At 34.7% G+C, this 25,919-nt stretch overlaps 4 pseudogenes; 1 reads left to right on the top strand and 3 right to left on the bottom strand.

Moving 5' to 3' along the window:
• Positions 1-953: 953 nt before the first annotated feature.
• LOC116144504 lies at positions 954-24,091 on the top strand (annotated as a pseudogene).
• LOC116144524 lies at positions 11,091-12,310 on the bottom strand (annotated as a pseudogene).
• Positions 16,994-18,439, bottom strand: LOC116144514 (annotated as a pseudogene).
• Positions 19,901-21,954, bottom strand: LOC116144497 (annotated as a pseudogene).
• Positions 24,092-25,919: the final 1,828 nt, after the last annotated feature.

The following is a 25,919-nucleotide window of genomic DNA, read 5'->3' as shown; positions in this document are numbered from 1 at the left end:
AAAAAAATATAATAAAGGAAAATAAATACAATTGTCCCACCCCAGGCTTAATCTAACCGCTAAGATTAGAATTTAAAACACATTCGTTGAATTCATGTATTAATAAACGACATACGTTGAATACGCGCAGATTATACGTTTTTTTTACCTCCACGTGAACTGCAAAAATTGAATTTGATGGATCTCACGTTCTTTTTGTCGTTCACATTCCGTTACTTTTGCATTAATATCCTTACTCTTTCATTAAATATACAAATACTTTAAAAATATTATAGAATGTCTCTTGTTTGAGAGTCTTTAAATTTATCAAAAATATCATTTTATAATAAATCAAATAAAACATTATAAATGTGATAACTTAATATAAAAATAATCATTAATATAGTTTCTAAACCTGGATAATGGGTATCTAAAAATGGGATGTAAAATGGAAATAGTAATTCTATAAGTAGATAAAATGTTTCCGTCATCGACAATTGCAACATTATTGTCCTGAACAGTTACAAAGTCCTGTTAACATTAAATTAAAAAACTTTAAAATAAAAAATGTGGCTTGTATTAAAAAAACTATTTATTAAGTTCACTCACTTTAGCTGAGGTTTTTGGACAACCCTGAAGTTTAGCGAATCCATCGAAAACCCATAATTTTCGAAATAAAAAAATATACCCTTATGATTGACAGATATTTGAGAAAAAAAAAAAGTTAATTCTACTAAAATCTTAGGTAATGATTAATATACCTTATTTTGTCTATTTTAAGTTTTGTGATAGGGTTTCTGTTCAGAAATATATTGGATTATAAGGGTGTAAGTGTTAAATTCTAAAACTCAGGGGTATTTGAGAAAACCTCCACTTTATCCCTCAATCTCATCACCTTTTCTCTGTCTCCCACTCTCCCTTAAAATCCGCTCTCTTTCTCACTTTGAAAAACTCCGAAAAAAATAAAATCAGAACAAAGAAATAGGAAAAAAAAAATACAGCAAATAAATAATCAAACACTTGAGATATTTTCCTGCGCGTTTCTTCAGTGTTGGCATTGTCACATTTAAAGCACAACCGGGCCACTCCAATTCATTTGTTCATTTGTTTTAAATCCCCGTAACCATTACCATTTTAATTTACCTCTTCAATGTCTCCTCAACGGCTACTTTGACTGCTCTTTCCATACAAATAACTCAAAGCTAAGCAGCAAAGCAAAGCCACTGAGCAGAGAGCTGAAGGAGAGAGATGGATTTCAGTTCGTTCTTGACGTCCTTGGGGACTTCCTTTATATTTTCGTATTGATGCTCCTTTTCACGTGGCTCTCCAGGAAACAGGAAACGTCGTCGTTTATTCCCAATCGGATCTTGAAGGTTTGGATCCTGGGAGGTTTCCGCTTCCCGAATCCCTTCGCTTGGATCCGGGAGTCATGTCTTCTTCCGAGCAAGATGTTATTGACATATCTGGCTTTGACACTGCTGTCTACTTTGTTTTTTTGAGCACTGGTTTGTCTCCTCTCTCTCTCTCTCTCTCTCTTTTAAATTAATTATGATTTTTTTAATTTTGTGATTTCTTAAGATATTAGTTTACTTTGGGAGGAAAATTGACTATTTCAGCGTGTTTCTGATTTACTTAATGGAATTTGAACTTTTCAGGGGATTTATTGTCTCTATTTCATGAATTATTTTATTTTATTTGGTCTTCTTCTTCCTTTGCTATACAAAAGCAGTTATAACATCTGTGAAAATGCTTAGCTTGAAGATGAGAACAAAGAGCCCTAAGACTATTAGGCCAAGGAAATTTTTAGTTTTTATGTTTTCCCTTGCAACTTATCCTGCTTAAGTATTTGTTACCTTTCATTGCCTACCATTTTTAACGTTTTCTCTTTCTGTCTTTTTCTGTTTTATGTGTGCAAATTTTTTAGCTTTTGAATTTTCTAATATAACCCATCTTTGGACATACAATTTAAAGCAAGGCTTCTCTAATACTTAAATTGTAGCACGGGTAAATCTATCCATCCCATGGTTTGGGACGAGAATGATAAATTGATTTTTAATTGTTTTTTCAGTTGAGCCAAGAATTAGTCTTAACCTTACATATTGGAATCCATTTTTGTTTGAGTTGATGTTTTTTTTTTTTTTTAACAAGTTTGTGGAGGATAGATAGATAAATGCGTTGTCCATTTATAGAATCGCTATTAAATCCAATCAAGAAGTGTTCAACTATATGTTCATGTTGTGCTATGTCTCTCCGAAAAAAGAAAAAAAATTGCCATACGGTATCTTCATGAAACTTTTGATGTAAATAGTCAAACAGTAAAGTCATCATTATGAAATTGCATTGTTTGACTTTGAACTTTACAAGAATATATACATTCAGATAGGTAGCATTCTAATTTCTTATTTCATGTGTCAGTGTTGGGGATATTTGTTTTGTCTGGCATTATTCTGCTACCAGTTCTTCTACCAGTTGCTGCAACTGATGACAGTATAAGGAGACGCCGCAGCTAAAGCAATGGGACTACCACAGCAACGGGACTTTTAGCAATCTTGAAATTGTCCATGGGAAATGTCCAAGTAACGTTCAACTTCTTCATGAGCTAGTGTTAATTGGTTTCTTCTCTTTGTTGTTTTTTTGTGAGTTATTGACATAATGGGCTAAGATCATTATTACTGAGAATGATATTGGTACTCAAAATTGGTTTTCTTGTTTTATGTGCAGGAGAATAGTTCAAGGTTGTGGGATTCCTTTATCTGTTTACTGGGTTTCTTTTGTTTCCTATTACCTGTTATGGAAAGCATACAAACATGTTTTTGTTCTGAGAGCGAACGCTTGATGTCCCCTGGGAGACCTCAGCAATTTGCTGTTCTGTTAGAGACTTACCTCCTGTTCCTAAGGTCAATCCATAAAGGAACAGTGTGATTCGTATTTTAAAGCTATCTATCCTGATACATTTTACAGATCAATGGTGGTCACAAACAACAAAGAGGTGTGGTATTAACTTCCTTATTGTCCCAACATGTGCTTGAATACATCTGCTTTCGTACTGTTTTTATTGAGCATCATTTCAAGTTTCCATACATGTGCTTGAATCAGTTGTTTTTGTATGTGATTTTTCGTATTTCTACCATTGGATTTACTTCTTTATTGTTGTTTCTGTTTTCAGTCTTTTGAATTACTATATTCATTCTAGATATGAATATAATAACATTTTTACAGGGAATAATATTCTAGATGCCATAAAAGAAAAAAGTTGATTATGTAGATTAGATGATTATTTCCCTTAGTCATGTGAACTGTACTATATGTTGTTCTCTTTTCTGTAGATTGATGATTATTTTCCTTAGTCATGTGAACTGTACATATGTTGTTTCTCTTTTCTGTTGCTCATTTTAAGTTTACATTGGTGCGTTCCACTTAGGTTAACAAAATTTATGAGGAGTTGGAAGTTACAAAAAGAAGCTTGCACCACAGAAGCAATATATGCAGTCGCGAAAAACTGGCAAGCTAGAAGACAATACCAACCACCAGAACAGGCTGCCTTGGTCTCATTGGTAAAAAGGTTGATGCAATAGAATACTATAAGGAGAAGATAGTGAATTAACTCCGAAACTGGAAGCCGAACAAAAGGTCACTCTCCGAGAGAAGCAGCTGAGTGCTGCTCTAGTCTTCTTCACCAGTAGGGTTTCTGCAGCCTCTGCAGCTCAGAGTCTTCATGCCCAAATAGTTCACACATGGACCGTCACGGATGCACCTGAAGCCCGTGAAATCTTGTGGACTAACCTAAAAATCAAGTATTTTGAAAGGCAGACAGGCAATTTTTGATTTACTTTATCGTGACCCTGACCATCTTTTTTACATGATTCCAATTGGTTTTATTCTGCATTGACAACCCTGGATAATCTAAAGAAAATTCTTCCATTTGTAAAGCCAGTTGTGAAATTACATGCAATTAAGACAGTTTTGGAAGCTTATCTCCCCCGATTGCACTTATAGTGTTTTTGGCTCTGTTACCCAAGTTTCTATTGTTTCTATCAAGGCTGAGGGGATTCCTTCCGAGATCATGCGTAAGGGCTACATCAGGAAAATTTTCTATTTTGTTGTGCTCAATGTTTTATCGGCATCACTGTGGGTGGGACACTGTTCAATACTTTCAAGAGCCTTGAGGGGGATCCGAACTCCATCATTGACGTACTAGCAAATGGCCTTCCTTTGAATGCAACCTTCTTTCTGACCTTTGTGGCTCTGAAGTAAGATTAAATCTTTATATTATCATTTTATTTTTTAAGTGCATATTTTTCCTTTTAGATTTTTCTAAAGACATGAAAATCGAGTTAGGTTCTTTTTAGCACACTGACCTCCAAGAATCATATAGCACTTCAATCCTGCAACGCTAGTTAGTTTAAATAAAAAATTTCTCTTCATGTCCTGTTTCTTCTTTTCTTGATTTGTTTCATCTTTTGTATAACTTATGATCAACTTATTTCTTGCATGTGTCCATTCTAGTACCAGAGTATTTTTTGCATTAATTTATTTACTAGGAGTGTTTTTAACTTTTCCATGTGTGACGGTCTCAGGTTTTTTGTGGCTATGGGCTTGAATTATCTCGAATGGTTCCTCTCATTATATTCATCTGAAAAGGAAGTATCTTTGCAAGACTGAAGCGGAGGTGAAAGAAGCTTGGCTTCCCGAGATCTTAGTTATGGAACTAGAATTCCTAGTGACATGCTTGTCGTCACACTTGTCCTCTGCTACTCTGTCTAGCTCTATGATTATCCCTTTGGTGTTTGGTACTTTGCCCTGGGATGGCTATCCTTAGGAATCAGGTAATTCTCATTCTCTGTTAGTTTTATTTTTCTAGTTTCTTGTGGATGACTTTTTTATTCTGTGTTGTCATACTTGTTTCCTTGTCGAAGGGAAAATGATGAACTAGTTCTCCTTTTCCCCCCTAAACAATCACACTGAAATCTTTCTATCTATTTTTGTTGTTTAACAAACAGCACTCAAAGTAATGTTCCATCAATGAGAGCTATGGAAGGATTTGGCCACACATTTTGCGCGAGTTGTTGCCTCGCTGCTACTCTACACAGGTTACCATGTTCGGTTACTTGGGGTGAAGAAATTCCATTTTACTCCACTTATAATTCCACTTCCGATATGTCCTTGCTCTTTGCCTATGTTTGTAGCAAGAAATTCTATAGATCTTTCAGCAACACGGCCCTTGAGTTGCTTGCCACGAACTGAAGGAAACCCTAACATGGAGCAGGTGTTCAGGTCCTACATTCCCACCAAGCTTGAGCTATGAAAAGGGATGATGAGCAGTTTGAAGACGCATTATCTCAAGTTTCACGGTCAGGGTCGTTTGTTTGATGTAAAGGTAGCTGAACTTGTGTGAACTTATTAATTATTGTTGATAGAGCCCATGTCGCTGAGTTGTAATATTATTTTGTGTTGGGGGAAGCTACGAACAACTTTGATTTCTGTACAAATTATTGGCTTGTATAGTGTCATTTCCTAAATATTAATTGCCTTACCTAATTATTGCCAACCAGCCCAGCTCCTACTTAATTAATCAGCAAGTTGATAATTTTTTATCTTTATCAATATAATTTATGGATGTAGTAGTTATGAATTATGTTGAAGAAGAATCCTATGAATGTCACTTAGATTTATTTTTGATCTTTGTTTACGAGTAATGTATCTTTGTTTTACGAGTAATGTTACTTTAAACCACTTTTTATATCATTTTTATTATATCACGATGTGGTATATGTTACAATAACATAAATTTTTAATTATTTTGAATTTTTAATATTATAATAGGATTATTATTAGTAAATGGTTTGGTATAAAAGTGGTGTAATATAATATTGCTCTTGTTTTTGGTATGGAATAACTAAACCAATATCTGAATTATTAAGGGCTTTTGTATTTAGGCTTACATTTGTGGCCGATGGCCAAATTATTGGGGAAATTAAAGAATATTTTTTTAGGCATGGCAATGGGGCGGGATCTCATTCCCATACCCATCCCTGCCCTCAAAATCATTCCCCACCCCCAATGACAGAATTCCTCTTTCACGCCCCAAGGGGAATGTTGGAGGACATAATTAATTTACACTTTACCAAGCACAATAATTATTCTTTCCATATGACAAACACTTAAATTAATCGTTTAGATATAATTAATTACACATAATATGGGTCGGGGTTTGTTCTTGTTCAATTGTTTAGGATGAGGAAATTGGTAAATATGGGTTATATATGTAGGATAATTGTTATAGGGGAAATATAAGGATATTGTGAAAAGTAAATATATATACAGTAAACCTCTTTAAGTGATACTTTATATGAAATAAACTCTACTAGTCTAAAAAATTAGCCCCAATTCGGGATAGTTATAATAGAATAAACTCTACATTGTAATAAGTTATAATTTTCATAATTCTCGTCTTAAGGAAAGTTGCCTCTACATATTAATAATTATCTGTATATTACCAAAAAAAAAATATATATATATGTTATGTAAAATTAAAGGTTAAAATGAAATAAATATTTATTTAAATTATTTGGGACAATGATTTATGCTTTGGAGTTGTTATCATATCTTTTACCTTATAAGTACGTAATAGCTCTTTACAGGGATATTTTCTTGTTGAAGTCAAAATATTTTTAGTTTTCTCAAGCTGTTTAGAGTTCATGCGCACAGACTTTTTGTATTCCATACTATTATCCTTAGGATTATTTCTTTTTCTTTTTGTCTAATGCAACAATGATTTCTCCTTTGGTTAAAACATACACAATTTGTTGCTCATTTGGATAATCGAAAAACATTAATATTCATTCGATTAGTATAGTGAGTTGTCGAATCTGATCACTCAATCCTATATGACTCTTTTATTCTCCTCATCCACTTCTTTGTACCTTACAATTCATTGACATTAGTGTCTTAATTTTGCAGTGCTTAAAACTGACAATTGTCTGTACTTTACATCAATTGACCATGCATCAACTGCATTTAGTTCCATCTAACACTTATTTTTTGCTGGTTATAAGAAACGATCTTTTATCCGTTTCAAAAGTAGGCAATTGAAGCGCTGAATTAAAATCTTAATATTACTAAAATATGAATTGAAATTCAAATACTGTACTACTAAAACATGAATATAAAATAAGAAATCAAAACTATAATTTTTGTAACTACACATCCATTAAGTTATAACCTCCTTATAGTAATAAATTAGTTAGTCCACTATTATGACTATAAAAGTTTTTACTGTATATATATATTAATTTTATATATTATATACGGGATGGGGGCGGGGAAAGACATCCCCCACCCCCGCCCCATCCCAAGGATAGGGATTAAAACACCCCCCACCCCCACCCTATTCCCAAAAAAAAAACCGGGGCTTCCTCCCCTATATGGGGTTGGGCGGGACAGGTCCCGAAATCCCGAAACATTGCCATGCCAAATATTTTTTGATCGATATGTATCATATATTTTTCTTTCTTTATGAAGATTTAAGGTTTGGCTTAAAACATGGATTCCATTTTTCTTACTATTAGCTATGATTTTTTTAACATTCTATCCTCCATAATATTGTTAGCCAATTGCAATATAACATTACCAAATTTCATTTTTCCTTGTTATATTTTCTTTTCTAAAACCATCATTTGTGATTGAGTGGTTAATTCAAATTTTTGGTGTATTTTTAGAGGTTATTGTCGTTTACCTCAACCCTTGATAGGAGAGGCCACTAGAAGCTCTCCATTGTTACTTCATGGCCTTAAGAAATTAGTTGAGATACGTGTAAGTTGGCTTGGATATCCTCGATTAAAAAAAAAAATAAAAAACTTGAAGTTGGCTAGTTTTTCAAAATAATAATAATTCATTTATTTTATATGGTATATGGGATTTGACATTTGTAAATGTTCTATTTGTAGGTTATACTATATTATGTGGCAAGTGGACTATGGTCACATTCGTGGCTCTTAACTCTTATATTTATAAAGAATAAGATCCAGTCACATTTGACACGTCAAAAGCACAGATCACATCAATTCCATTATCTAGTTTTATTTTTACTTGATTATATGAACATCGACCCTCAATATAATTTGCTGCATCCAGTCTTGATAATTTAAGAATTAAAATTTTTACTCATTTATAAACAATTCTGGTAGAAATACAAATCAAATGAAGAATAAACTAAAGTAAAAAATCTGTTAAAATTCAGCTTTTAATTTAGAAAGATTTCCTCAAGCAGATACAGCTAAGACACGAGTTGATGCTTCAATGGAAATGGAGAAGGAATACTTCAGGTTGTCTTCCGGTTTCACCCATCTTCCATGCTTGTTCAACACAAGTCCTTTATGAGGCAATTGGTACCAAAACTCTGGAATTCTCAACTCCTCTATCAACATATCACCACTCTTATTCACCAATGCAATATCTCTCCTTGATCCATCTGAACTTTGATTTATTGCTCAAATACCCATCTAAAACATGAAGATAAAGTTCCAAATTATGACTCCCTGATAAGTCTGAATCTTGCTTCAAATAGGCGATATCACCTTGTCATCTTCAATTGCACTCCAACATGCCTGTAAACCCAGTTCAATCTCTCTGTTATCGGATTCGCTTCCGAAGAATTTTGTTGAACACAAGTCCTGGCAGTTTCGGACAATATCTTGTTTCACAACACTCGAAGCGTCTTCACTCCCAATTCACTCAGCTTTTCTTTGAAGAAGATGTTGCCAACTCTTGGCGCCCCGAATGAATGACGCTAATGAATAAATTAGGAAACGTATGTGCAGCTTCATATGCATTGAGCAGTGCAATGCGCCTCCGAGGCTGTGGCCTGTAATCGTTAAGCTCACTTCTTCGCCTCTTTCTGAAAAATTTACTAGTCTGTTCAGCTCTTCCATCACTTGCTCCGACGCGCTAACTTGTTATATCTTGTTTCTCTCGCTCTTGGATTTGTAATACTGAGGAACCCGTGTTGGACATGGATTCTTGATTTTTTTACTTCCGAATTTATCTAGCTTTGTTTTGAGATCCATGAACCATTCGCTTGGCGCCACAGTGCCGCCCACGCACACTATGTCTCTCCTGCCAATTCTTTCGGTTTCTATGTCGCTGCTCACTGCGACATAGCCCTCCAATTTGAATCTTTGCTCCAAGTTCGGCCAATTCGGACCTCTCAAACCATTTAGGCACATCGACATAGACATGGCGTATATGTACTTGGTAACTTTGTAACCATTCCCATAAGGCCTAATTCTTCAAAAAGCTTATGGCGATTATATCTACAACTTCCACAAAATTCTGATAGGGATCGAAATCGAAGGCATCGTAAGTTGCTTCCACAATTCTCCATTTGATTATCTCTCGTCGGAGTGAGGATAGAGTGGTTCAAGAAGACCGTCCCAGTTTGTTGGCCGTGGATTTCACGCCAGTTTGTTGAGATATTTTCTCTAGGGGATTTAGTCGGATCATGTTGTCGCCATAGTCGATAAAATCAGAACGAATACGCTTAAGAAAGGCGGCCAGAGTTTTGTGGGGCTTTTCTTTGTGCGATTAGGCGCGTTAATGGCGTCTTTATGGACTCGGATGTTGGAGAGTTTGTTTGATGCTTGGGCCGCAGCTCAGATGAAATGGGTGAGGCTTAAGCTCCCCATTACTGCCTTCTTGATGGCACTCCAACTGGACTAATCTTCAATTTCCATACCCTCCTTCTGCTTCTTCTTACACTTGATTCTTATCCCTTTATACTTTCTCATAGGTGACATTTCCATCTGATAGTTATGTGATAAACAGGAGATGATTCAAGAAGAAAGAGATTGGGAAAGCGTTTTGAGTTTGAATAAAAAAGAAACTGAAGTTTTTGGATTTCGTTGTGCAATGATAATAATGATGGGTTTATATTATATCTATGAGGGATGGTTTATAATGCTACAATTCTGGAGCTTCTACTTCCTGGCATGTCTTCACAGAGTTCTGGGAAGTTTCTGATAAATTCAACCTTGAATAATTCATTCAATAGTCATAGGGCCAGAAATTAAAAAAATTATTTAATTAGTAAAATATTGGAGAATGGACCAATGGTGGCTCATGTTTATCATATTATTGTTTTAATTTTGGAATTATTTAAGCTTATTTATCAGTGTTAGGATTGTCTATTGCAATTGTCTTGGATTAATTAGAATATAAATATGATGCAGCTATTATCTCATGGGTAAATATAAATTTATAATTATCTCTTATCCATGACTCATCTAATAAGTCCTGGTTAATTTGACTGGTCAAAGTAGAAGGCTCCTGTTAATTTCCACATCTATGAGAGAAGGCTGCTGGCAATTTTTCAGATTAAAAATTAGTTTTATTTATTCTATACGTCGCTTATCTGCATGCATGTGCTACAGACGGAAAGTTCTTTAAAACGCTTTTTTAATTAATTTATGATAAATTAACCCATGGAGTTAAGCGACATTTATTTGGTGCAATTGAACAAAGCTTTTTTTTTTGACTTTATTTGTGTTTTGCCAGTTACCTTCGTTTGAATGACTATGGAGAATAAGTGTGTATTACCTGGCAATACTATAACAATCCCATCTTCTTCATTTTAAAATTTGACGTACAATTATTCATAATGTATAGTATTTTACAACAGGATTAGAAGGAATAGACTGAATAAAATAAAAATAAAAGGAAAGGAAGAATATGTATGTCAGCAAGAAGCCACTTGTTTGAAAAAAATGAATTGCCAGCAGTGAACATTGGGAAATAAATTTGATTGATGTTGTAAAATAAAATTTAATATAGATGTACCCAGCTCCTTTGTTTCATTGCTAGAAATGAATTTGAAGAAAAACAACTATTGGCCTTGGTCCAACCACTGCCGTAGCAGACATGAGAACTTGCCTGACTTCAGAATTTAATATTCATAATTTGTAAATTATAAATTTGAATAATGTTTACTCAACTATATATGAGTAAGATAAATAAATAAATAGTTGAAATGTAGTTGTTCATATATTCTATATATATATATAAATTTCCCATCTATCTACACCTAACATTACAAATGGTAAAAATCTGTTCAAAATTCAGAGCTTCATTAAGAAAGATTTAAGTAATATAGCTAAGATATGAGTTGATGCATCGTTGGGACATGGAGAAGGAATATCTTCAGGCTGTCTTCCAGGTTTCACCCATCTTCCATGCTTGTTTAACACAAGTCCTTTATGAGGCAATTGATACCAAAACTCTGGAATTCTCAACTCTTCAATCAACATATCACTACTCTTATTCACCAATGCAATATCCCTTCTTGCATTCCATCTAAACTTTGATTTCTTGCTCAAATACCCTCTAATAAATGAAGATAAAGTTCCAAATTATGACTCCCTGTAATCCGAATCTTGCTTCAAATAAGGCGATTTCATCTTATCAATCTTCAATTGTACCCAACTGCCTGTAAACCCAGTTCAATCTCTCTGTTATGGGATTCAGCTTCCGGAGAATTTTGTTGAAACAATTCCAGGAAGTTTCGGAACAATATCTTGTTTCACAACAACTCGAAGCGTCTTCACTCCCAATACTCTCAGCTTTTCTTGAAGAAGATGTTGCCGACTCTTGGCGCCCCGAATGAAATGACTACTGAATGAATTAGAAAAATGTAGTTTGCAGCTTCATATGCATTGAGCATGACAATGCGCCTCCGAGGCGTGGCCTGTAATCGTTAAGCTCACTTCTTCCCCTCTTTCTTGGAAAAAATTACTAGTCGGTTCAGCTTCTTCCATCACTTGCTCCGACGCGCTTAACTTGTGGTATCTCGTTTCCTCGCTCTTGGATTTGTAAATACTGAGGAATCCATGTTGACCTGGATTCTTGATTGTTTACTTCCGAATCGATCTAGCTTTGTTTTGGATCCATGAACCATTCGCTTGGTGCCACAGTGCCACCACGCACGCCACGACTATGTCTCTCCTGCCAATTCTTTCGGTTTCTATGTCGCTGCTCACCGCGACATAGCCCATCCAATTTGAATCTTTGCTCCAAGTTCGCCCATTTCCGACCTCTCAAGCCATTTAGGGACATCTACATGAGACATGGCGTAAATGTACTTGGTCACTTTGTATCCATTTCCAGTAACCTAATTCCTTCAAAAAGTTTTGGCGGTTGTATCTGCAGCTTCCACAAAAACTCCGAAAAGGGATTGAAGTCGAGGCGTCATAAGTGCTTCCACGAATTCTCCATATTTATTATTTCTCGCGGAGTGAGGGATGGAGTGGTTCGAGAAGGCCATCCCATTTTTGTTGCCGTGATTTCACGCCATTTTGTTGAGATATTGTCCTCTTGGTGATTTAGTTGGAGTCATATGATCACAAATCGATAAAATCAGAAGCTGAATTGGCTTAAGGAGGAGGGCTGCGAGTGGTTTGGTGGGTTTTTCTTTGCACGATGAGGTGCTATATTAATGGCGTTTGATGGACTCGTGTCTGGAGAATGTTTGAGGCTTGGCCCGCAGCTTAGATGAAAATGATGAGCTTGAAGCTGCCCTTTACTGCCTTCCTGATGGCACTCCAAGTGAGACAATTTTCAACTCATACCCTTCTTCTGCTTCTTCTTGCACTTATTTCTGATCCTTTTTAATGTTTCTCATAGGTGACATTCCATGCGGTGAACTAATATTCAAGAAAGACAGACTTGTGATTATTTAAAAGAAGGAAAGCCTTGGAAGTTTGAAGAGAAAAAAGAAGCTGGAGTTTTTGTATCGAGTGTACGTAAATGATGAATAAATGATGGGTTTATATTCTGTGAGGGGTTTGGTTTATTCGAGTGAATGACTTAATCCACCCTAAGTTTTTGATCTAATTCTTAAGGTCCTAGCCTTTCAAATACTAGGAAACACCCTTCTCAAACTAAAAATCACAATTAATTCATAACCTTTAACTCTTAAGCAACACATATTTACATAGAGACAGGTGAATTAATAAAATTTTTCCACTCTGCCCTGACATGGTTAACATCTTTTAGAATGGGAGGGTTCACGGTTTACTGGACCAACTCTAGGGGGTCTAAATTTTAATATCTCGGTTCATACTAGCTATAATTTTGGACCTTCTAGTTCCAGGCATGTCTTTAGAGTTTTTGGGAAGTTCCTGAAAAAAATGACCTACCTTTTTCACCATTGAATAAATCAATAGTCAATAGAGGCAGAAATTAAAAAAAAAAAAAAAAAAAGAAAAAATTAGGGGAGGTCTGGTCGTGTATGTTTATAGTATTTTATAGTAAAATATTAGAGGATGGACCAATGGCTGCTAAATTTGTTAATTTTGAAAAAATATAAGCTTAATTTTTAATGTCAGATTGTCGATTAGCATTGTCTTGAGATTAATTAGAACATAGTTATTGTTATTGATGCAAGTCATGGTTTATTTGATATGGTCAAAGTAAAGGCTCCTGTTAATTTCCAACTTTAGAGAAGGCTGCTGACATTTTTTATATTAAGAATTTGTTTACTTTATTCTATACGTCTCATCTGCATGTGCTACAGGGCACAGTTCTTAATATATTTAAAACGCTTTTTTAATTAATTTATATGAAATACAGACTTAAAAAGACTTTATTGGCGTATTTTCTTAATATTATTTAAAACGCTTTTTGATTAATTTATGAGGAAATACATGGAGTTAAGAAGACCTTAATTTCGTGTAGTTTTCAAAATCATTTAATTAATTTGATGAAAATTAATACATAATTTGGTTAATGAAGTAGACACATATATAATTAAACTTATTTTGTTTTTGCGTTGATACTATAGAATGAAAGTCAATTTGTTCTATGATTGTTATTATTTATCATTATAGTATTACGGTGCAATAATATAAGAACCCCATCTTCCTTTTAAACTTTGACGTATAATTATTTACAATGTATTGTCAGCTTTACTTAATAATTTTACAGTAGGGTTAGAAGGATTAAATTGAATAAATTGGAGAATATGTATTTCATCCACAAATGTTTTCAAAAACATTTTACTTATATATTTAATAAATTCAAGAATGTTTTTCTTCATAAATACTAAGGGGGCGTTTGGTTCAGAGAATGTTAGATTGTTGGGAATGTTGGATTACTGGAAAGTTAAATTACCTTGAAGATTACTGGGAATCTTTAGGAAAATGTGTTTGGTTAATTGGTGGGTATGTTATATTAATATGTTTGATTGGAAGGAATAAATTGGTGGGTATGTTATTTAAATTACTGAATTGTCCTCTAATTAAATATTATTATTATATTATTTTTTAATATTGATTATTATAACCCTCTCTACATTTAAAAACTTAGCAAAAACAACCCCATAATAAAAGTTTGGAAAATCAACAAAGCACCCCCATCAACTCAACCACTGCCAACCGCTGGCAACATAGCAGCGCACGAAAGGCAGGAAATGGCCTCCGTGCGCCATATGGCCATTTTCGGCCAGTGATCTGGTCGGAAATGGCTAGACTTGACAAATCTGGCCGTCGACCGACAGATCGATGACCATTAACGACCATAAACAATTTGGCCGTTAACGGTTGTCAACGACCAGATCGATGGCCGTTGATGGCCACAGACTGGCCGTCAACGGCCAGATATCTGGCCGAAAATGGCCATATCGGCACATGGCTGCCATTTTCGGCCTTCCGTGCACTGTTCCGGCGGCGGTTACCGGTGGCCGGTGGCTGGGGGTGGTGGCTTGGGTGGGCTATAATTTGTTTTGAATTCAAGGGTAATTTTGTCCAAAAAGTTAATTAATTGGGGTTGAAATAGTAAAAGCCATATTCATGTAAATAAATTTAAAAATAAGGGCATTATTGTCCTAAAATTTTATTAACCCCCCCAACACGCCAATACTCGCAACTGGTCGCACTAAGGAACAATGACTACTGACTCATTTGGCTTAAGGCTAAGGGATAGAATTATAATAACAAAAGATAACCCTGATAATCTTAGAATACTTAAGAAAATGGAGGTAATCAGATTACCTCCAATATTACCAATAGTAACTACTATTGGTATTGTCAACTAATATAAGATGACTTAACCCTAGTAATCTCCAATACCCCCCAACCAAACGCCCCTAATAAGCAAATGTATGACTGTTGTGGTCTTAAGAGTCAAGACTCCTTCAATCAACTCATTTTAATAAAGATGCCTACTTAATTCTCGTCTTAAGGAAAGTTGCCTACATGTAAAATTACTTGTATATTACCAAAAAAAAAAAAAAATTATATATTATGTTATGTAAAATTAAAGGTTTAAATGAAATAAAATATTATTTAAAATTATGGGACAATGATTTATGCTTTGGAGTTGTATCATATCTTTTACCTTATAAGTACGTAATAGCTCGTTAGCATGGATATTTCTTGTTGAAGTCAAAATATTTTTAGTTTCTCAAGCATGTTTAGGTTATGGACAAGACTTTTTGTATTTCCATACTATATCCTTAGGATTATTTCCTTTTCTTTTTGTCTATTGCAACAATGATTTCTCCTTTGGTTAAAACCTACACAATTTGTTGCTCATTTGGAAATCGAAGAAAACATTAATATTCATTCGATTAGTATAGTGAAGTTGTCGAATCTGATCACTCAATCCTATAGTGACTCTTTTATTCTCCTCATCCATTCATTTGTAACTTACAATTCATTGACATAGTGGTCTTAATTTTGCAGTGCTTAAAATTGACAATTGTCTGTAGCTTTACATCAATTGACCATGCATCAACTGCATTTACAGTTCCATCAATAACACTTATTTTTGCTGGTTATAAGAAACGATTTTTTATCGTTCAAAGTAGGCAATTGAAGCGCTGAATTAAAATCTTAATATTACTAAAATATGAATTGAAATTCAAATACTGTACTACTAAAACATGAATTATAAAATAGAAATCAAAACTATAATTTGTAACTACACATCCATTAAGTTATAACTCCTCTATAGTAATAAAATTAGTTAGTCCCACTATTATGACTATAAAAAGGTTTTATGTATATATATATTAATTTTATATATTATATACGGGATGGGGCGGGGAAAGACATCACCCACCCCGCCCATCCCAAGGATAGGGATTAAAACACCCCCCACCCCCACCCTATTCCCAAAAAAACCGGGGCTTCCTCGCCCTATAGGGGTTGGGCGGGACAGGTCCCCGAAATCCGGGAACATTGCCATGCCTAAATATTTTTTGGCGTAGTATCATATATTTTTCTTTCTTTATGAAGATTTAAGGTTTGGCTTAAAAACATGGATTCCATTTTTCTACTATTTAGCTATGATTTTTTTAACATTCTATCCTCCATAAATTGTTAGCCAATTGCAATATAACAACCAAATTCATTTTTCCTTGTTATATTTTTTCTTTCTAAAAACCATCATTGGTGATTGAGTGGTTAATTCAAATTTTTGGGTGTATTATTTAAGAGGTTGAGTTCGTTTACCTCAACCCTTGATAGGAGAGGCATAGAAGCTCATCCGATTGTTAACTTCATGGCCTTAAGAAATTAGTTGAGATACGTGTAAGTTGGCTTGGATATCCTCGATTAAAAAAAAATAAAAAAAACTTGAAGTTGGCTAGTTTTTCAAAATAATAATAATAATTCATTTATTTTATATGGTATTAGGGATTTGACATTTGTAATATGTTCTATTTGTAGGTTATACATATATTATTGTGGCAAGTGGACTATGGTACCATCGTGGCTAACTCTTATAATTATAAGAAAATAAGATCCAGTCACATTTGACACGTCAAAAGCAGATCACACAATTCCATTATTAGTTTATTTTACTTGATTATATGAACATCGACCCTCAATATAAATTTGCTGCCTCAGTCTTGTAAATTTAAGAAATTAAAATTAATTACTCATTTATAACAATTCGTGAGAAATACAATCAAATGAAGAATAAACTAAAGTAAAAAATCTGTTAAAAATTCAGACTTGTTAATTTAGAAAGATTTCCTCAGCAGATAAAGTAAGACACGAGTTGATGCTTCAATGGGAAATGGAGAAGGAATATCTTCAGGTTGTCTTCCAGGTTTCAACATCTTCCATGCTGTTCAACACAAGTCCTTTATGAGGCAATTGGTACAAAACTCTGGAATTCTCAATCCCTCTATCAACATTCACCACTTTATTCACCAATGCAATATCTCTCCTTGCATTCCATCTGAACTTTGATTTATTGCTCAAATACCCATCTAAAACATGAAGATAAAGTTCCAATATGACTCCCTGATAAGTCTGAATCTTGCTCAAATAAGGCGAATATCACCTTGTCAATTTCAATGCACTCCAACATGCCTGTAAACCCAGTTCAATCTCTCTGTTATCGGATTCAGCTTCCGAAGAATTTTGTTGAACACAAGTCCTGGCAGTTTCGGAACAATATCTTGTTTCACAACAACTCGAAGCGTTTCACTCCCAATTCACTCAGCTTTTCTTTGAAGAAGATGTTGCCAACTCTTGGCGCCCCGAATAAATGACGCTAATGAATAAATTAGGAAACGTAGTTGCAGCTTCATGCATTGAGCAGTGACAATGCGCCTCCGAGGCTGTGGCCTGTAATCGTTAAGCTCACTTCTTCGCCCTCTTCTTGGAAAAAATTTACTAGTCTGTTCAGCTCTTCCATCACTTGCTCCGACGCGCTTAATTGTTATATCTTGTTTTCTCGCTCTTGGATTTGTAGATACTGAGGAACCGTGTTGGACATGGATTCTTGATTTTTTACTTCCGAATTATATAGCTTTGTTTTGAGATCCATGAACCATTCGCTTGGCGCCACAGTGCCGCCGCGCCCGCCACGACTATGTCTCTCCTGCCAATTCTTTCGGTTCTATGTCGCTGCTCACTGCGACATAGCCCATCAATGTATCTTTGCTCCAAGTTCGGCCCAATTCGGACCTCTCAAACCATTTAGGCACATCGACATGAGACATGGGTATATGTACTTGGTAACTTTGTAACCATTCCCAGTAAGGCCAATTCTTCAAAAAGCTTATGGCGATTATATCTACAACTTCCACAAAATTCTGATAGGGGATCGAAATCGAAGGCATCGTAAGTTGCTTCCACAAATTCTCCATATTTGTTATCTCTCGTCGGAGTGAGGGATAGAGTGGTTCAAGAAGACCGTCCCAGTTTTGTTGGCCGGATTTCACGCCAGTTTGTTGAGATATTTTCTCTAGGGGTTTAGTCGGAGTCATGTGGTCGCCATAGTCGATAAAATCAGAAGCAGAATACGGCTTAAGAAGGGGGCGGCCAGAGGTTTGGGGGCTTTTCTTTGTGCGATTAGGCGCGTTAATGGCGTCTTTATGGACTCGGATGTTGGAGAGTTGTTTGATGCTTGGGCCGCAGCTCAGATGAAAATGGTGAGGCTGAAGCTCCCCATTCATGCCTTCTTGATGGCACTCCAACTGAGACTAATCTTCAATTTCCATACCCTCCTTCTGCTTCTTCTTACACTTGATTCTTATCCCTTTACATTTCTCATAGGTGACATTTCCATTCTGATAGTTATGTGATAACAGGAGATGATTCAAGAAGAAGAAAGGATTGGGAAAGCGTTTTGAGTTGAAGATAAAAAGAAACTGAAGTTTTTGGATTTCGTGTGCAAATGGTAATAAATGATGGGTTTATATTATATCTATGAGGGGATTGGTTATAATGGCTACAATTCTGGAGCTTCTATCCTGGCATGTCTTCACAGAGTTCTGGGAAGTTTCTGATAAAATTAACCGAATTAATTCAGATTCAATAGTCAATAGGGCCAGAAATTAAAAAAATTATTTAATTAGTAAAAATTGGAGAAAGGACACCATGGTGGCTCATGTTTATCATATATTTGTTAATTTTGGAATTATTTAAGCTTATTTTATCAGTGTTAGGATTGTCTATTTGCAATTGTCTTGGGATTAATTAGAATATAAATTATTGATGCAAGATTATCTCATGGGTAAATATAAATTATAATTATCTCTTATCTCATGACTCATCTAATAAGTCCTGGGTTAATTTGACTGGTCAGTCAAAGTAGAAGGCTCCTGTTAATTTCCACATCTATGAGAGAAGGCTGCTGGCAATTTTTCAGATTTAAAAATTAGTTTTATTTTATTCTATACGTCGCTTATCTGCATGCATGTGCTACAGACAGGAAAGTTCTTTAAAACGCTTTTTTAATTAATTTATGATAAAATTAACCCATGGAGTTAAGCAGACATTTATTTGGTGCAATTGAACAAAGCCTTTTTTTTGACTTTATTTTGTTTTTGCCAGTTACCTTCGTTTGAATGACTATGGAGAATATAGTGTTTATTACTGGCAATCTATAACAATCCCATCTTCTTCATTTTAAAATTTGACGTACAATTATTCATAATGTATAGTAATTTTACAACAGGATTAGAAGGAATAGACTGAATAAAAATAAAATAAAAGGAAAGGAAGAATATGTATGGAGCAAGAAGCCACTTGTTTGAAAAAAAATGAATTGCCAGCAGTGAACATTGTGAGAATAAATTTGATTGAGTGTGTAAAAATAAAATTTAATATAGATGTACCCAGCTCCTTGTTTCTCATTGCTAGAAATGAATTGAAAAAACAACTATTGGCCTTGGTCCAACCACTGCCGTAGAGACATGAGAACTTGCCTGACTTCAGAATTTAATATTCATTAATTTGTAAATTATAAAATTTGAATAATGTTTACTCAACTATATATGAGTAAGATAAATAAAAAAATAGTTGAAATGTAGTTGTTATATATATATATATATATATATAATTTCCCATCTATCTACACCTAACATTACAATGGTAAAAAATCTGTTCAAAATTCAGAGCCAATTAAGAAAAGTTTAAGTAGATATAGCTAAGATATGAGTTGATGCATCGTTGGGACATGGAGAAGGAATATCTTCAGGTGTCTTCCAGGTTTCACCCATCTTCCATGCTTGTTTACACAAGTCTTTATGAGAATTGATACCAAAACTCTGGAATTCTCAACTCCTCAATCAACATATCACTACTCTTATCACCAATGCATATCCCTTCTTGCATCCATCTAAACTTTGATTTTGCTCAAATACCCATCTAAAATGAAGATAAAGTTCCAAATTATGACTCCCTGATAAATCCGAATCTTGCTTCAAAATAGGCGATTTCATCTTATCAATCTTCAATTGTACCCCAACATGCCTGTAAACCAGTTCAATCTCTCTGTTATGGGATTCAGCTTCGGAGAATTTTGTTGAATACAATTCCAGGAAGTTTCGGAACAATATCTTGTTTCACAACAACTCGAAGCGTCTTCACTCCCAATACTTCAGCTTTTCTTTGAAGAAGATGTTGCCGACTCTTGGCGCCCCGAATGAAATGACACTAATGAATAAATTAGGAAATGTAGTTGCAGCTCATATGCATTGAGCAGTGACAATGCGCCTCCGAGGCTGTGGCCTGTAATCGTTAAGCTCACTTCTTCCCCTCTTTTTTGGAAAAAAATACTAGTCGGTTAGTCTTCCATCACTTGCTCCGACGCGCTTAACTTGTTGTATCTCGTTTCCTCGCTCTTGGATTGTAAATACTGAGGAATCCATGTTGGACCTGGATTCTTGATTGTTTCTTCCGAATCGATCTAGCTTTGTTTTGAGATCATGAACCATTCGCTTGGTGCCACAGTGCCACGCCACGCCACGACTATGTCTCTCCGCAATTCTTTCGGTTTCTATGTCGCTGCTCACCGGACATAGCCCATCCAATTTGAATCTTTGCTCCAAGTTCGGCCCATTTCCGACCTCTCAAGCATTTAGGGACATCTACATGAGACATGGCGTAAATGTACTTGGTCACTTTGTATCCATTTCCAGTAAGGCCTAATTCTTCAAAAAGTTTGTGGCGGTTGTATCTGCAGCTTCACAAAACTCCGAAAAGGGATTGAAGTCGAAGGCGTCATAAGTTGCTTCACGAATTCTCCATATTTGATTATTCTTCGGCGGAGTGAGGGATGGAGTGGGTCGAGAAGGCCATCCCAGTTTGTTGGCGCGGATTTCACGCAGTTTGTTGAGATATTGTCTCTTGGTGATTTAGTTGGAGTCATATGATCACCATAATCGATAAAATCAGAAGCTGAATATGGCTTAAGGAGGAGGGCTGCGAGTGGTTTGGTGGGATTTTTCTTTGCACGATGAGGCTATATTAATGGGTGTTGATGGACTCGTGTGCTGGAGAGATGTTTGAGGCTTGGCCCGCAGCTTAGATGAAAATGATGAGGCTTGAAGCTGCCCTTTACTGCCTTCCTGATGGCACTCCAAGTGAGACTAATTTTCAACTTCCACCTTCTTCTGCTTCTCTTGCACTTGATTCTGATCCTTTTTAATGTTTCTCATAGGTGACATTCATGGCGGTGAACTATAAATTCAAGAAGAGACAGACTTGTGATTAATTTCAAGAAGGAAAGCCTTGGAGTTTGAAGAGAAAAAGAAGCTGGAGTTTTTGTATCGAGTGTACGTAAATGATGATAAATGATGGGTTTATATCTGTGAGGGGTTTGGTTTATTCGAGTGAATGACTTAATCCACCCTAAGTTTTTGATCTAATTCTTAAGGTCTAGCCTTTCAAATACTAGGAAACACCCTTCTCAAACTAAAAATCACTAATTAATTCATAACTCTTTAACTCTTAAGCAACATATTTTACATGAGACAGGTGAATTAATAATAATTTTTCCACTCTGCCCTGACATGGTTAACATCTTTTAGAATGGGAGGGGTCACGGTTTACTGGACCAAACTCAGGGGGTCTAAATTTTAATTATCTCGGTTCATACTAGCATAATTTGGACCTTCTAGTTCAGGCATGTCTTTTTAGAGTTTTTGGGAAGTTCCTGAAAAAAATGACCTACCTTTTTCACCATTGAATAAATCAATAGTCAATAGAGGCAGAAATTAAAAAAAAAAAAAAAAAAAAAAAAAAAAGAAAAATTAGGGGAGGTCTGGTCGTGTAATAGTTTATAGTATTTTTATAGTAAAATATTAGAGGATGGACCAATGGCTGCTAAATTTGTTAAATTTTGAAAAAATATAAGCTTAATTTTTAATGTCAGGATTGTCGATTAGCAATTGTCTTGAGATTAATTAGAACATAAGTATTGTTATTGATGCAAAGTCATGGTTTATTTGATATGGTCAAAGTAGAAGGCTCCTGTTAATTTCCACATCTATGAGAGAAGGCTGCTGACATTTTTTATATTAAGAATTTGTTTACTTTATTCTATACGTGACTCATCTGCATGTGTACAGGGCACAGTTCTTAATATATTTAAAACGCTTTTTTAATTAATTTAGATGAAATACAGACTTAAAAAGACTTTAATTTGGCGTAGTTCTAATATTATTTAAAACGCTTTTTTATAATTATGAGGAAATACAGGAGTTAAGAAGACCTTAATTTCGTGTAGTTTTCAAAATCATTTAATTAAATATGATGAAATTAATACATAATTGGTTAATGAAGAAGACACATAATAATTACAACTTATTTTGTTTTTGCGTTGATAATATAGAATGAAAGTCCAAATTTGTTCTATGTTGTTATATTTATTGTTTCTATCAAAGGCTGAGGGGATTCCTTCCGAGAGTCATGCAGTAAGGGCTACATCAGGAAAATATTTCTATTTTGTTGTGCTCAATGTTTTTATCGGCATCACTGTGGGTGGGACACTGTTCAATACTTTCAAGAGCCTTGAGGGGGATCCGAACTCCATCATTGACGTACTAGCAAATGGCCTTCCTTTGAATGCAACCTTCTTTCTGACCTTTGTGGCTCTGAAGTAAGATTAAATCTTATATATTATCATTTTATTTTTTTAAGTGCATATTTTTCCTTTTAGATTTTTCTAAAGACATGGAAAATCGAGTTAGGTTACTTTTTAGCACACTGACCTCCAAGAATCATATAGCACTTCAATCCTGCAACGCTAGTTAGTTTAAATAAAAAAATTTCTCTTCATGTCCTGTTTCTTCTTTTCTTGATTTGTTTCATCTTTTGTATAACTTATGATCAATCTTATTTCTTGCATGTGTCATCATTTCTAGTACCAGAGTATTTTTTGCATTAATTTTATTTACTAGGAGTGTTTTTAACTTTTCCATGTGTGACGGGTCTCAGGTTTTTTGTTGGCTATGGGCTTGAATTATCTCGAATTGTTCCTCTCATTATATTTCATCTGAAAAGGAAGTATCTTTGCAAGACTGAAGCTGAGGTGAAAGAAGCTTGGCTTCCCGGAGATCTTAGTTATGGAACTAGAATTCCTAGTGACATGCTTGTCGTCACACTTGTCCTCTGCTACTCTGTCATAGCTCCTATGATTATCCCATTTGGTGTTGTGTACTTTGCCCTGGGATGGCTTATCCTTAGGAATCAGGTAATTCTCATTCTCTGTTAGTTTTATTTTTCTAGTTTCTTGTGGGGATGAACTTTTTTATTCTTGTTTGTCATACTTGTTTCCTTGTCGAAGGGAAAATGATGAATTCTAGTTCTCCTTTTCCCACCTAAACAATCACACTGAAATCTTTCTATCTATTTTTGTTGTTTAACAAACAGGCACTCAAAGTATATGTTCCATCATATGAGAGCTATGGAAGGATTTGGCCACACATTTTTGCGCGAGTTGTTGCCTCGCTGCTACTCTACCAGGTTACCATGTTCGGTTACTTTGGGGTGAAGAAATTCCCTTTTACTCCACTTATAATTCCACTTCCGATATTGTCCTTGCTCTTTGCCTATGTTTGTAGCAAGAAATTCTATAGATCTTTCAGCAACACGGCCCTTGAAGTTGCTTGCCACGAACTGAAGGAAACGCCTAACATGGAGCAGGTGTTCAGGTCCTACATTCCACCAAGCTTGAGCTATGAAAAGGCTGATGATGAGCAGTTTGAAGACGCATTATCTCAAGTTTCACGGTCAGGGTCGTTTGTTTGATGTAAAGGTAGTAGCTGAACTTGTGTGAACTTAAGATTAATTATTTGTTGATAGAGACCATGTCGCTGAGTTTGTAATATTATTTTGTGTTGGGGGAATGCTACGAACAACTTTGATTTCTGTACAAATTATTGGCTTGTATAGTGTCATTTCCTAAATATTAATTGCCTTACCTAATTATTGCCAACCAGGCCCAGCTACCTACTTAATTAATCAGCAAGTTGATAATTTTTTATCTTTATCAATAGTAATTTATGGATGTAGTAGTTATGAATTATGATTGAAGAAGAATCCTATGAATGTCACTTAGATTTATTTTTTGATCTTTGTTTTACGAGTAATGTATCTTTGTTTTACGAGTAATGTTATCTTTACACCACTTTTTATATCATTTTTATTATATCACGATGTGGTATATGTTACAATCACATAAATTTTTAATTATTTTGAATTTTTAATATTATAATAGGATTATTATTAGTAAAATGGTTATGGTATAAAGAGTGGTGTAAATATAATATTGCTCTTGTTTTGTATGGGAATAACTAAACCAATATCTGAATTATTAAGGGCTTTTGGTATTTAGGCCTTACATTTGTGGCCGATGGCCAAAATTATTGGGGAAATTAAAGAATATTTTTTTAGGCATGGCAATGGGGCGGGGATCTCATTCACCATACCCATCCCTGCCCTCAAAATCATTCCCCACCCCCAATGACAGGAATTCCTCTTTCACGCCCCAAAGGGGAATGTTGGAGGACATAAATTAATTTAAACATTACCAAGCACAATAATTAATTCTTATCCATATGACAAACACTTAAATTAATCGTTTAGATATAATTAATTACACATAAATATGGGTCGGGGTTTGTTCTTGTTCAATTGTTTAGGATGAGGGAAATTGGTAAAATATGGGTTTATATAGGTAGGATAATTGTGTAGGTAGGTGAAATATAAGGATATTAGTGAAAAGTAAATATATATACAGTAAAACCTCTTTATAGTGATACTTTATATAGAAATAAACTCTACATAGTCATAAAAAATTTTAGCCCCAATTCGGGATAGTTATAAATAAGAATAAACTCTACATTGTAATAAGTTATAATTTTCATAATTCTCGTCTTAAGGAAAGTTGCCTCTACATAGTAATAATTATCTGTATATTACCAAAAAAAAAATATATATATATATATGTTATGTAAAATTAAAGGTTTAAAATGAAATAAAATATTTATTTAAAATTATTTGGGACAATGATTTATGCTTTGGAGTTGTTATCATATCTTTTACCTTATAAGTACGTAATAGCTCGTTAGCATGGATATTTTCTTGTTGAAGTCAAAATATTTTTAGTTTCTCAAGCATGTTTAGAGCTTCATGGCACAAGACTTTTTGTATTTCCATACTATTATCCTTAGGATTATTTCCTTTTTCTTTTTGTCTAATTGCAACAATGATTTCTCCTTTGGTTAAAACATACACAATTTGTTGCTCATTTGGATAATCGAAGAAAACATTAATATTCATTCGATTAGTATAGTGAAGTTGTCGAATCTGATCACTCAATCCTATAGTGACTCTTTTATTCTCCTCATCCACTTCATTTGTAACTTACAATTCATTGACATTAGTGGTCTTAATTTTGCAGTGCTTAAAACTATTGACAATTGTCTGTAGCTTTACATCAATTGACCATGCATCAACTGCATTTACAGTTCCATCAATAACACTTATTTTTGCTGGTTATAAGAAACGATCTTTTATCCGTTTCAAAAGTAGGCAATTGAAGCGCTGAATTAAAATCTTAATATTACTAAAATATGAATTGAAATTCAAATACTGTACTACTAAAACATGAATTATAAAATAAGAAATCAAAACTATAATTTTTGT

The sequence above is a fragment of the Pistacia vera genome, unplaced genomic scaffold (genome assembly GCF_008641045.1).
Source record: "Pistacia vera cultivar Batoury unplaced genomic scaffold, PisVer_v2 Contig1140, whole genome shotgun sequence".
Taxonomy (NCBI): Eukaryota; Viridiplantae; Streptophyta; class Magnoliopsida; order Sapindales; family Anacardiaceae; genus Pistacia; species Pistacia vera.
This window is presented reverse-complemented; position numbering and strand designations above follow the sequence as displayed.